At 43.0% G+C, this 12,819-nt stretch overlaps 1 long non-coding RNA gene across 1 annotated transcript; it reads left to right on the top strand.

The window, feature by feature from the left end:
- The first annotated feature begins 4,715 nt into the window (after positions 1–4,715).
- LOC125716313 (uncharacterized) lies at positions 4,716–12,540 on the top strand. Its single transcript, XR_007384314.1, has 3 exons — positions 4,716–4,962; positions 6,162–6,237; positions 12,441–12,540. It is a non-coding gene; the product is annotated as an uncharacterized LOC125716313 (long non-coding RNA).
- Positions 12,541–12,819: the final 279 nt, after the last annotated feature.

The following is a 12,819-nucleotide window of genomic DNA, read 5'->3' as shown; positions in this document are numbered from 1 at the left end:
AATAGGGAGCAAAAACATGGACTGTCTGGGGGATCCCAGAGGACTGGATTGATAAATACTGTTCTAAATGGTCCATGCAGTAGACATATGTTGGTGCCCTGTGATGGACTGGCATTACATTCAGGGTGTTACTCCACACTGAACACTCATGATGTTACCCTACGCTGCCTTCCTGGCATGCATTCTCTGCCAGAGTTCAGATTACGGAGCTCCACCTTGGCCTTGGCTGGAGTCGGGGGAGAGCAGGTGGAGGGGGAGACACGAACAGGCCATACAGCTCTGCCCACCCCCTTTCTGCCTTGCTAAAAATATCTCCTAAAAGCTCCCCATCGTTTCACATAGGCATCCTTCCCAGAAGCAGCACAAGGGTGCTCACCTGCTGGAATTCCCCATATTTGCTGCCCCCCCCCCCCCACCCCTTTGTTCACGGATTCTTTAACAGACTTCCTACAGCAGAGGAAGCCCCCACTGTCCCAACACACAAGGGAGCCGGCGAGCAGATAAGCTGCCACAATAGAGACCTGCAAGATGGTTGCCTTGAAAAGCGATGTGGTCATGGGCAGATAAGCAGGGACCGTGACACTGTGGTAGTCTCTGGAACAGGCGTCACCATCTCGCACCCCTCCCATCCAGAACACCACCTGATCCAAAGCCTCATTTCTGGAAAACAAACACAGCCTTTGTTTGAACACCGACGCCCAGTCGATGGCCTTCCTGTAGAATGCATAACCCCAAATCATATACTCCCCTCTGTACTGATCTAATCCCCAAAATGGTCGTTAGGGGATTTCTACTTAAAGTACGTGTTACTCCTGTACTGAAAGTGCATATTCGCCACCAAGCCTCTATTGCTTCGCTGACTTCATTGCACTCATCTACTTATTTGTTAAATCAGTGTTTGCCAATCCAGTCTATGTTTTAGCTGCTCGCTGGGAGGGAGCAAAAATGTGGACTGTCTGGCAGGAAGCAAAAACAAGGACCGTCGGTGGGTCCCCGAGGACCCGGCTGAAAAACACTGGTTTAGAGGAACCATTTAGCCTAACTATATATCTTGGGATTATGGGAGAAAAACCTGTATGACATAGGGAGAGCATGCAAACTCACAGCAGGGGAAGGATTCTGACCTACAGCCCTAGAGGTGTAAGACAAAAGTTCTCTCCGCTGAATGACCATGTTGTCCTAGTCTCTACCTATTCTAAATTTATTTCTTCATATAGCATTTGCCAATTCTGTCATTTCCAAGTATGCACTACCACACAATATATACTGTACACACTATTGTGTGTGGATATTATTTCATACTGTCAATTTGTACTATGCGCTGTCCCTGTTCACACTGTTTTGTACAGTAAATGTTATAGCACAGTCAAGTAGCACAATGACTCATAAAAAAGTCTTACACTAGTGTACAGTGGGATGCAAGTTGGTAATAAAACTGAATTAAATTTTTTTGTTCCACTATAATCATCTGAAAGAAAAAATCCAAGACGTGAACTGTTTCCAAAGGTACTGCAGATCTCCCAAAGAATTCGCAGGTAAGTAAGAAGATTTCCGGCTCTTTGAAGGAGGCAGCTGGTCCAAAGTTCGTTTTTTTAGCGCGTTGCTAAGTATCATACATGTACATCTGCAATTGACTTGCTTTAATTGACTACTGGTGACTTATCTTGCATATTCGGAGCTTCAAACATTCCCTGTATCACTGACGCCGAACTTGTGGAGATTCTTCCTCGCGCTGCAGAGGCTCCGGTCACTTAAAAACACGTTTAATGTTCTCGATATCTTTCTCTTGAGAATGAATGAATGATTAAAGTGGAAGACTGCAATATAAAAATCCGTCCCCTTGAACTGCGCCTCTTTGCATTTTTAGTTTTGGCAGCACGTTCCTTCTCCCCTGCAGCTCGAAGTATAAAGCCCTGTAATCAGTCCTCATCATACCTTTGGGGCATTGCTGTATTTCTCAGAAAATCTGGAGTTGAGCTGGTTATCTCCTCCCTGCGTACAGAGAGAGCGCTAAACAAACCAGCCGAAAGCCAGGATGACTGTCTCCTTCATCCCCTGTAATTGATACGCTTATGAAAATGCAGAAAAGCAATAAAGGTCCAAGATTCGCTCACTTTGGTCTTGTGCTATTGCTTTTTTTCTGCCCCCAAAATTGGCACCGTCAGTGTGGTAAGTCGCCTGATGGCCTCTAACACAGTTATGTATCTTACATGTGTGGGAGGGAGCAACTTATATCAATTTCGGTGCCCAAGAAAAAATAAAAAATCACTCAAGGATGCTAAAAAAGATTAGTCTGTTTGACAGGGGCATGGCTATGGGTGGGAATAGATCATCTACCTCAGTGTTTCCCAACCCTGGACAGTCCACGTTTTTGCTTCCTCTGAGCGCACCTGTACCAGGTATTCGGTGTTCCTGATTGGCTGGGAGCTGGAAGGGAGCAAAAACATGGACTGTCCGGGGTTCCCCCGAGGACTGGGTTGGGAAACACTGATGTACCTCTCCAACCGATTTCCCTCCTCTCAACAACTTTTACCTGCTCCCCAATAAAAATCTTAGGCCCAGTCATCGTTATTGTTCTGGCACCAATGCCGCTTAGTACCCTGAGTGTGCTTCCTTTACAGATGTACTTACACTTTGTGTGAGGTGCAAATATGCGATACAGATTTGCATTGTATTGCTTGTTGGTGATCTCATGCACATTTCAAGTGCGTAACAGGATGCTGATGCGTGCCTGTGATTCCTGTGTGAAACAGAAGGTAGGAGGTGTGGTTTGGCAGGTGTGGAGAACACTATAGTTCCAAGGAAATTATACAAGCCTCCCAGAACTTGTGTTGATGTCAAGGGCTGTGTCAGTCAGGCCTTTGCCTGGCGATGCCAGATTTAAACTCATTCTCCAGCTCCTTCTCACCCATCCCTTGTCAGGCCACAGTAGCTTTCATCTGATGCCTTTTGAGAGTTGGGTGTGAAAAATAAATAAGGGATACAAAAAAAAATACATATCACCACAACCAACCGTCCTCTGACAAAAAGCAACAAGTGATCATACGAGTAAATAAATGATTTTTTTTTTCCTTCCCTGCAAGAGACTTATCTCTAGATAGCAGTCAAGCACCACTTCTGTAAAAACGAGGCTAACTCTGTCAAGCCTCTTGACCTACAGGCATGAATATTTCTGCTATATATTTTTCTTCTCATTTATCTGCATTTCTCCTATTGTTAACTAAATAAAATGATAAAACTGCCCAATCGGGGCTGTGCCTATTCAATGACATCTGGGGACCTTTCCTTCCAAGATAATTGATGGCATGTGCCTTGAATGATGGTCACTCAATGAAGATAAAAATGAATGGTTTTAGATTGACTCACACTTCTGCACGGAATGAAATTATCTTCTCTCCCCCTCTCCCCTGCTACATATTTGACCGCTAAGTTTCCTCATTGGCCTTTGTCCAAGTCTTTATTTCAGTAATTGCGACTTCTAAAAGTTTCTTAATTAATTGTAAGCACTCTGTGCGTTCAAAGGACATCGAGTAAGCACAGATGAACTTTTAGCGTATTTGCCTTCTGGAAGTGACACTAATGTCCTTGGTTCAAATTATGGGTGTGGGTAGTTTGGAGAGGATACAAAAGAACATTATTGTACTTTAACAAACTGGAATGAGCATCATCATCATCTCTGACCCGCTGAATGAATGTGACCATTCCTCATTGACGACGGTGCTTGTGTTTGTTCTGTAGCAATATTAAACAAGCACTACAGTTACCATATAAGCAAATAACCAATGAATAATAATTACAGTTACAATTAACTTTATTGATCTCAGGGGGGAAATTCTTGATTAATGATTACAGTAATTATGAGAACTTGGCCTGTTTAAAACCAGGCCTGGCCAAATCATAACTGAGAATGACCTGTAGATTCAGGACAGGATTCATCTTCTAATTAGCAGGGACGGATTACGGACCGGGCCAGCGGGGCCGCTGCCCAGGGGCCCTTGGGGTGCAGGGGGCCCGTGGGGCCCCTAGCCCAAAACAATTTGCAACGCTTATCAACAATGTATTTTCGTTTGTCTATTTTAGAGGGCCTACATTCTTTGATCCTTGCCTACAAGGGCCCCTGACCCTATAGGGATGGCGTTTGGCTGCTAAGGGCCCTTGAATTGTGGTGGTTGTGGTGGTGGTGCTAGTGGTGGTGGGGGGCCTCGCGAACGTTTTGCCCAGGGGCCCACACAACCCATAATCCATCCCTGCTAATTAGTCATTATTAAGTTATTGATTCTGTTGAGGGCTTTTGAGAGACATGTGTATCAAAGCAGTTTAAGATGGCCCATCATCTTATAAGGGCCCCAAAATATGAAATATTATCCATCCATCCATCCATCCATCCATCCCCTGAGACCGCTTGTGATATTCAGGGCCACAGGCCTACAGGGGCAAGGCAGGGAACAATCCAGCATGCGGCATTAACCCGTCACATGACACACACACAGGCAATTTGGTAACTCCAATTAATCTTAGCATGTTTTTAGACTGTGCGGGCAGGGAACCACAGTACCCAGAGGAAACCCCACGATGACACGGGGAAAACATGTAAACTCCACACACATGGAATAATGGCTCAATCCCTGATCCCACAGGTGTGAGGTAATGGTGTTAACTGCTGCACCATGAAAAATCATCATTTATATATCTGTGTATCGGAGTCTCTGCAACGGTACTCGATCCTACCCTCGAATTCATTTTCATAGTCCTTTTCTAAACTGAAACGGTTAAACTCAGCCAGCTTAACTGGCCAGGTCGTATTCCTGTTAAACAGCTGCTTTCCGCACCTGCGGCTCACGTTGACGTAAAAGGGGTTCAATCGCAAAGACATCGTAACCTTACCCAAAAAAGAGGTTTATTTTAAATAGGGGAAGAAAAAATACTTGACGTTTTCAAGGACTACAAAAGTGCTCTGAGCAGGTTGGTGTTTGATCTTCGGTGAGATGCGATCGCCTACAGTTTAGCTATTTAAAGACGCTTTTTTTTGTCCCCGTTATTGCCCGCATAGTCTGAGATCGTTTAAATAACCATCAAACTTTTAGTTTTCTTCTTAGCGCTCCTATAAGCCTTGCTCTTCAAAGGGTTTTTGGTCCGATGCAAAGCTCTTTCTGTAGAACCTTTATTGAAGAGGTTTTGAAACCTATAAATAATTAGAAAACGGCGTCTCTTGAACCTGAATAAGACCGCTTTTGTTAAAAACAAATTTATCCGTCGCCATGGCGCAAAAACGGTAACTCTTTACTTGACGGGGCACAAATAATATTAATATTGCTAATACTTTTGTATTAAATGACCATAAACTAAGTCTTAGTTAAATACTGATTTAATTTTAATTCATTGCTAGTTAATTGTGATACATGATGCATCTGAAGAAGTTACTATATTTGTTACTATATCTGTTAATTCTGCAAACCTTAATCAACTACTGAAGGAACAATTAATGACAAGTGAAATTATCTCATGTTTGTTCATCATTAATGAATCGTGACGTATTTTTTATCTCAAGTAGTAACTATATTTGTTCATGGTTTATTCATGATTTGTTCTTCAGTAGTAACTGAGTTCTAAGTATTTGTGCCCCCCCCCCAAGTAAAATGTTACAAAAAAAAAACATGGACAGTATCCTGGAAAATTTACAGAGCGTGACAGACAAATTGCATAAAAGGCTCGCGCCGTCTATATAATCAAATGCGGCATGATGAAATTAAATATATTTAATTATTAAGATAATGTAGGCGGGTCTTCCTAGTGTTTGTTAAATACTGCCTTTTATGTTGTTGTTAACAGCATCCAACTGGCCGAATTCAATGCAAGGAAGTCAGGAAAACCTTTCTAATGCACTATCATAAACACCCTGTGCTGTTCATACAAAGGGAGCAAATACTGTCTATACTGGCTATGTGTCTAACATAATAAATGTAAATAAAAAAGAACCATAACTATTAACTATTAAGAAGGAAACTCTCAATGAGATGCTAGATTATTGCAGCAAACGTTTGATTTATACAAACCACTTAAAGGAACCTGTTTTTGATTTTCAGAATAATGGATGTCTTTAAGTGATAAATAAATCATGATTAATAAAGCTTATCCATCCACCTTGCATGCTGCATATCCAGTACATGATCTCCAGGAGCCAAGAGTCTGGGAGGCAGAGGAGACCCTGGACGGGATGCTAGTCCATCGCCAGTAGAGGTAATTTTCACTCTATGATTCTGCAATGACTCTTGTATGTATCTTGGAATAAGTGTCTCGCCTTTCTGTTGAACGGATCTGCGGCAAACCTTACTCAACAGACTCGCTCCCTCATTCTGAAAAATGAAGATTTTCACCATCAGTTTCATTTAAAATTTTACTGCTAGGTGTAATTGTCAGATGTATGACTCCCTTCTGCGTGTCTGGCCTCCTTTCTACTCGCCTCTATCCCAATATTTTTAAATGAAAATATCTCAAATTAATTTTTTTTGGATTTCACCCCGCTCTACATTGAATGTACGAGTCACCATGACCCAATGGATTCTGCCACTCGGGCCAGTACAAGGATGTTGTAAGCCCTGTTCTGGCTTCTCCCTCAGAGTGTATGTATGCGTCCGCGTAGGCACTGTGAAGCATCAAGTCTCCCTCTATAACCATAAGTGGTTATGTTGTTGTTATTATTAAACACACATCTATAATACCCCCCTACCAGGGATTGGCGCCCCCTGCTGGCTCATTGCCTGCCCTGCACCCCTAGCTTCCAGGACAGGCTCTGTACTCCTGCATAAGGCACATGGGTTTAGAATATCTATGGATGAGTGGCACATTTAAAATAACTATCGGTAGTTTTTACAGTGGTGGTTGTAAGTTAGCTGTGGGTCATCGGCCGGCTCATGTTTTTCGCAGATCTGTTAGCAGTCATTCTTCTCGATCTCGGCAACCTTCCGTCACAGTTAGGGAACTGCTTAGCATAAGAAGACTACAACAAGAGCAGAAACCACATGTTTTTTTCCTCGGTGAGAGCTGTCCCGAAGCACAGGCCGCTTGAGGCATTGCACATCATACCCCGCCCCCCTCCCGCACACCACCACACACACACACACACACACCCTGCTCCTGAGGTCTGACAAGTTGGCTCCCTCCATCCCTCCGTCTCCCTGACAACCGCGTATTTGTTAGTCAAATAGACTGAACGCTAGGATCTTAAATGCTGTTTCCAGTTTTTACAACAATTCATTATTGGCACTGTGACTCCCCGTTCCACACCCTGTTTGCGAAGCCTCAATGGTGACAGTGTGGAATTTCCACTGGGGGCGGGGAGGGGGGGGGTGGAGACGACGACAGCTTAAGCACAAGCTCATTGCCGCTTTGACGGCTGACAAACTATCCTTCTTTGCTGGCATTTTTCCTGGGTCCTTCTGCATAATGCTCCATTATAACATTTAATCAGCCCCCCCCGCTCCAACGAGACAGCTCATGATCTGGAGTGTTGTTTTCATCTCTCTCTTCATATTGTGCTTGAGTGAATCATACCGTAACCTCTTTTTTTTTTTTTTTTTTTTTTCCGGCCTTCTGTGTATCCACCTGTCTGTCCCGTAGTCTGGCTTTATCGGCGGTAATGTGGCTTTATCGGCGGTAATGTGGCTTTATCGGCGGTAATGTGGCCTCCGGTTTCCTGAGTCATTCGCCATGACCAGGTGTCTCACCCGGAGAGCTGGGTGCCCTTGATATCTGCCTGTCAGGCCAGGAGATCGAGGCTTTCAGGTGAGGACTGAGGTTACCGGCCGTAAGTCTACCTCACGCTCGTCAACGTCGGGCTCCGTTTCAGCCCCCGCCGACAAGGGAAACTTTCTGCCGTCAGTGTGTGTGGCGCCAAGCCCCCCCCCTGCCCCAAGTGATAGGACTGGCTCTTGAGCTCGGGCGAGCTGTGAAGTCAATTAGGCATTCTGTGTGCACATGCTTATGAAAAGGGGAAAGGAGAAAATTACCGAGGAAACAGCGTTTAATCAACCCAGCTACTTAGCATAAATTCAGAAACTTTATCATTTATTTTATTCTTGAAGGCTTTCGTCACTCTGACTTTCTAATATGAAAAACGTTTATGACAGGACCATTCGATAAATTAATAATTATAATACGAAGCTAATATATCTACTAATTGCACCTCAAAATTAGGTCAGTTATCGTTGTATACATTATGCATATTGTAATTAAGAATTTTGATTGTTAACCAATTAGCGAATGCCACCAATGTAATTAGACAGTGATAATATCACACAATGCCAACGGCTTGTGACCCCCTCTGAAATAATGCTAATTTATTCCTTAGTGAACTGAACCTTTACTTACAATTGAGTTTTACATCACTGTCAGGATATTTTAATTCAGCTATTCCTACGTTTTTGTGATGTTCTCACCCAAATCTCACCGCAAACACTCATCGGGGGCCTCCCAGAGGGACTCGATGTGAATAAAAGTGAGTGCTGTTGGACTCGATTCACCGCCCACATGTGACTGAGCATTTCAATTCATTAAAAACCGCAGAAATGCAAATCGTCACTTACAGATAATCTGCAATGTATTCATACATTTTTTTGTTTTATAAAGAGTTACTCGGATATCTAAATTATATCAATATTTTGAAATGAGGTATTTAACAATATTTAGCTTTTAAATTACTAATATGTAGAAATATATTTAGGGTATCTTTATACTGGTGGCTCAGGGAGTAGTACATTTTCAGGCCTGGAGACTGAAATCGCACTTCATGCGTATCTCTCTTTGTGCGTGTAGTTTGCAGGGTTTTTTTCCTGTATTGTGCAGATCTCCTTCCAAAGTCCAGTTGGGCTAATTAGTGTCCCTAAATTGCTCCTGTCCGGGCTATACCCCAGCCTTGTACTCTGTGTGGCCTGGAATCGGCTTCAGGCCCCCGGAGTATGCTGACCAGGAGAAGTTGTTAGAAGACAGGTGAATATTTGTAAGTCAATAATAATGGAAAACATTCTTTGTTTGTCAAAGTGTTTTTTGGGTTGTTATAAAATTTTCTGTTGGACAGCGAATTTAGTAAAAGAAAAGCATTGAAAATTAAGTTTTGGGTGAATCACATGAGAAATTGAGACTTTAGCTGCGAACAAAATATTTCAGAGTATGATTAGTGGGTGGTCGTGGTCGCTCAGTAGGCATCATGCACGTTCAGGCTTGTGGATTTGATCTTTATCCTGACTTTTGTATTTTCACTTTCTGCCTCTTCCAGATGCTTCCAAAAATGTAGATTAGGTGAATTTCCATGCCTAAATAGCTCAAGATGTGTTCATGTGGGACAGAAACACCCTGTCGGCAGTTCTAGACCCAATGTAGGTCGGCTTCGGCCTTCCTAATTTTACTCATGGGAGGTGACAGCCAATATTTCTTTAGCGGTTGAGCCCCCCCCCCAAGGGTCATATCCTGGAATTGCCCATGGTATCCCCTGTGATGGGTGGCATCGAAATCGGAGTCCCTTGTGCCCTGTGCTTTAGAGGATGAAATATTACTGAGCTGGAAAATGATCAGTGACATTTTGCAACAGTGGGATTTCAGAAACACCCTGCGGGGATCTATTTTTTAGATCCATCTGCAGCTATGAAAAAAGGCTGAAGAATCCAAGATAGAAGTTGATGTGCTTTTAACTAAAAGAAATTTCAGAAGAGGACCATGCTACCCGTGATTAATAGTCCGCACGTCTTTCAACATACCAGTTCTTAATATCCTTAGTTCTCTAAAAGCATATAATATCTCCTCTTTTTTTTCAAAATTTAAGTCTGTAAGCTCTCTCCAGTTCCAGTGTTTCCATGCTGTAAGTGCTTTGAGTACCTTGAAGGATCTATTGACTAAGGCATCTGCCCACAAGAAGTGCCACCTGAATATTTTATGACTTGTGCTTCTGTAATCGTCAGTACGAAGCGTGAATGAAGCAAGATCCTCTGTGGAGATGCTCTTTCAGAGCTGTGTACGTTCCTTTCAAAGGAACCTGGTGATACCAGCTAATCATAACCGGCAAATTATCTTTTTTCAGGAATTCCTTTTCGTTTTTTGAATAAAGCTTAGAGAGTTTAAAAAAAAACCTTGAGCCATCTATTCACAATGCCCTCGTGTTACACTTCATGTAAGGATTACAGGGAGATGACCTTGTCCATCCCCAAGCAAGGTGGATTTTTTTAGGCATTTGCTTTTTGCATTGAGAGGAGCAGAAAAGGTGTGGGATATTGCATTTATTTACAATATCCATAACAGTATGCAGACAAATGCAAGTAAACGGATATTGTTGTAACCAACTGTGCTATTTTTTCGGCTGTAGGAAAATAATATTCTTCAAAATTCCTGAAATCTGAATGAATCAGTGAGTATGGATACTTCTAGTTACTGTGCAAATAAAATTTTCATGGTCACCTGCTTTAGTGATGGGGAACTTAAAAACCAGAACGAAACCTTCTTGCTAAAATAATAGTAATAATAATAATAATAATAATAATAATAATAATAATAAATAACGTAAAACCTTCATAGTTGATAAGTTTTGGGTTCTCCTTTTGAAAGTCCACAGCTGGGGTGGCCAATCTTATCCGCAAAGGGCCGGTGTGTATGCAGGATTCTGGGATAACCTTTAGGTCAGCAGTTCAAACCCTGGGGTGATCAGCCAATCAGTCCTCTAATTAGCAATCTAATTAATAATAATTTTTACTTTTATTGATGCCCATGGGGAAATTCTCTTTTCACTTCCCCCATTTTACTCTCCATGAGAGCAAGCGTGGCAGTAATGGGCAGCCGGCTATTGTCGATCTCAGGGTGCAGGAGACGGAGGGATTGAAGGCCATGTTCAAGGTCCTGCTGATGTTCCAAGTCCAGGCTTGAACTGGTAACCTTCTGCTCATAAGCACGTGGCATGTTTCACAAGGCTTAGCCCACTGAGTAGCATGCCCCAGCTCGCACTCCATGACTAGGGAGCAACAGCAAAATCCCACATATCTAATGGCCCTTTCTGGGTAGGATTGCCTGCCCCTGGTCCATACTATGCAGATTTAAACACAAAAATAAAAATAGAGATATTTAAGGTGAAATAATGGTGTGGCAATAATCAGGACTGACTCCAGAGTCAAAGTCCCAATGCAAACTGTTCCCAAACTGTTACGGCTTCTGTTGTATCCTGGGGTTAAACTGCAGCACATGGTGGTTGACCGTTGAGGTCTAGTGTGAGTAGAATTACCTGCAACTGGCTATAGCCCCAAGAAAAAACTTTGGTCAGAGAACAGGAAAGTGAGAGAGAGGCTGACGCGAGGCCCAACTGTAACCCTCCCAACATTCTGAAAAGCAGCTTTGCCTCTTTGAAATCTTGAGAGAACCTGGGTTTTCAAGGGCTGTTAAAGCCTAAGGGTGACTTCTGATTCATCTGGTAAATTTGGCATAACTATGTTCTACCTTTAATTTCATGAAGTTCACAGATGTGGTGTTCTAATTTTGAGAACATTTCCATCTGGTGTCAAGCCTGTACTTTTTTCCAGTCAAAATTACATGCAAAATTAACACTGAGAGAGCTTAACGTAAATGAATTGCAGCACGACCACAAAAAAGTTCCATCAAAAACTGTTGCAGATATCTTAAATGTAGCACTGCGCTGAGATCCTAAGTTTCTTTTTAGTGTTACTGAACACCAGATGGGCCTCAGTGGTTGGAAGATGAATGGATGGATATATATTGGTAACATAGATAACTGGTGATGTAACCTTAACTAAAAAATATAACGGGGATTCACACTCCCTTCTCCAGTTGCTCAAAATAATGATATCGTTTTAACACCCAGCCCATCATTCTTCTAACCGAGAAGTTTCTGAGAAATACTACGTATTTCAGTCTCATTACTGCACCAAGGTCACATTGTTTTCTCGCGGTTGGTAGATCGCAGTATTTTTGGTGTATTATATATCATGGAGTTGAACTTGCTGATTGATTTTGGTCAAAGAAGCCTAAATATCTCAGTTTTATGTCATGTCTCTGTGAATTTGATTCATAAATGAGTGACGGAACAAAATTTAGAAACGCAAAGTGTAGCAGAGCAGGAGATGTTTCCTAATGTCTTGTCAGTGCTTGACCAGATACACGTTTGTGGAATCTTGGCTGGAACCAAGCAGATCTTTAATGTGGTCAAAGAGGTGAAACATGTGCTTCCATACTCCCTCCATTTGTCTTCTGATGACACAAGAGCACTTTTCAGGAAGCTGGAGGTCGTTCGCTGAGCTAAAAGCCAGCCTCTAGTGGCTGTAACGTTCTGTACCCAGTACCCATCACTGAGCCTCATTCCACCAACACATCTTCGTTTTGCTCTGACATTTACGAGGGACGTAATAATGGCCCCTTACTTGTCGTTTCTCGTTCCTCTGGTTTTGATGAAGCGGACGGATCGTCGCTTGGCCGTGGACTAGAACTGGAGAGTGAGTCCACGGCTAGCATGCATCCGCGGGGGGAAAGACAACAACAACAAATGAATCTGGGATGGAAAAAGCACATGGTGAGTGTAAGGAGAGGAGGCGGCGCGGAGCCGGCCGCGAAAAGCAGCCTTCGACGGCCTCCTGCGCTAATGAGGACTGCAGCGGCTGCCAAGTGGTGCAATCTGTCTATTTTTGGAGACCGATGGCACCAAACGAGCATTTTTTTTTGTTGTTGTTTGTAAAGCTCCAGCCTCTCGGGGTTCAGTCACGTGGTGCGTGTGTGTAGCGCCCAGCCTCCCAGTCAGGCAGGCGCAGCCCCGATTACAGGCGGCGCAACCATTAG

This window comes from Brienomyrus brachyistius, chromosome 21, assembly GCF_023856365.1.
Source record: "Brienomyrus brachyistius isolate T26 chromosome 21, BBRACH_0.4, whole genome shotgun sequence".
NCBI lineage: Eukaryota > Metazoa > Chordata > Actinopteri > Osteoglossiformes > Mormyridae > Brienomyrus > Brienomyrus brachyistius.
The sequence above is the reverse complement of the archived record's forward strand: the minus strand, read 5'-3'. Positions and strand labels throughout refer to the sequence as shown.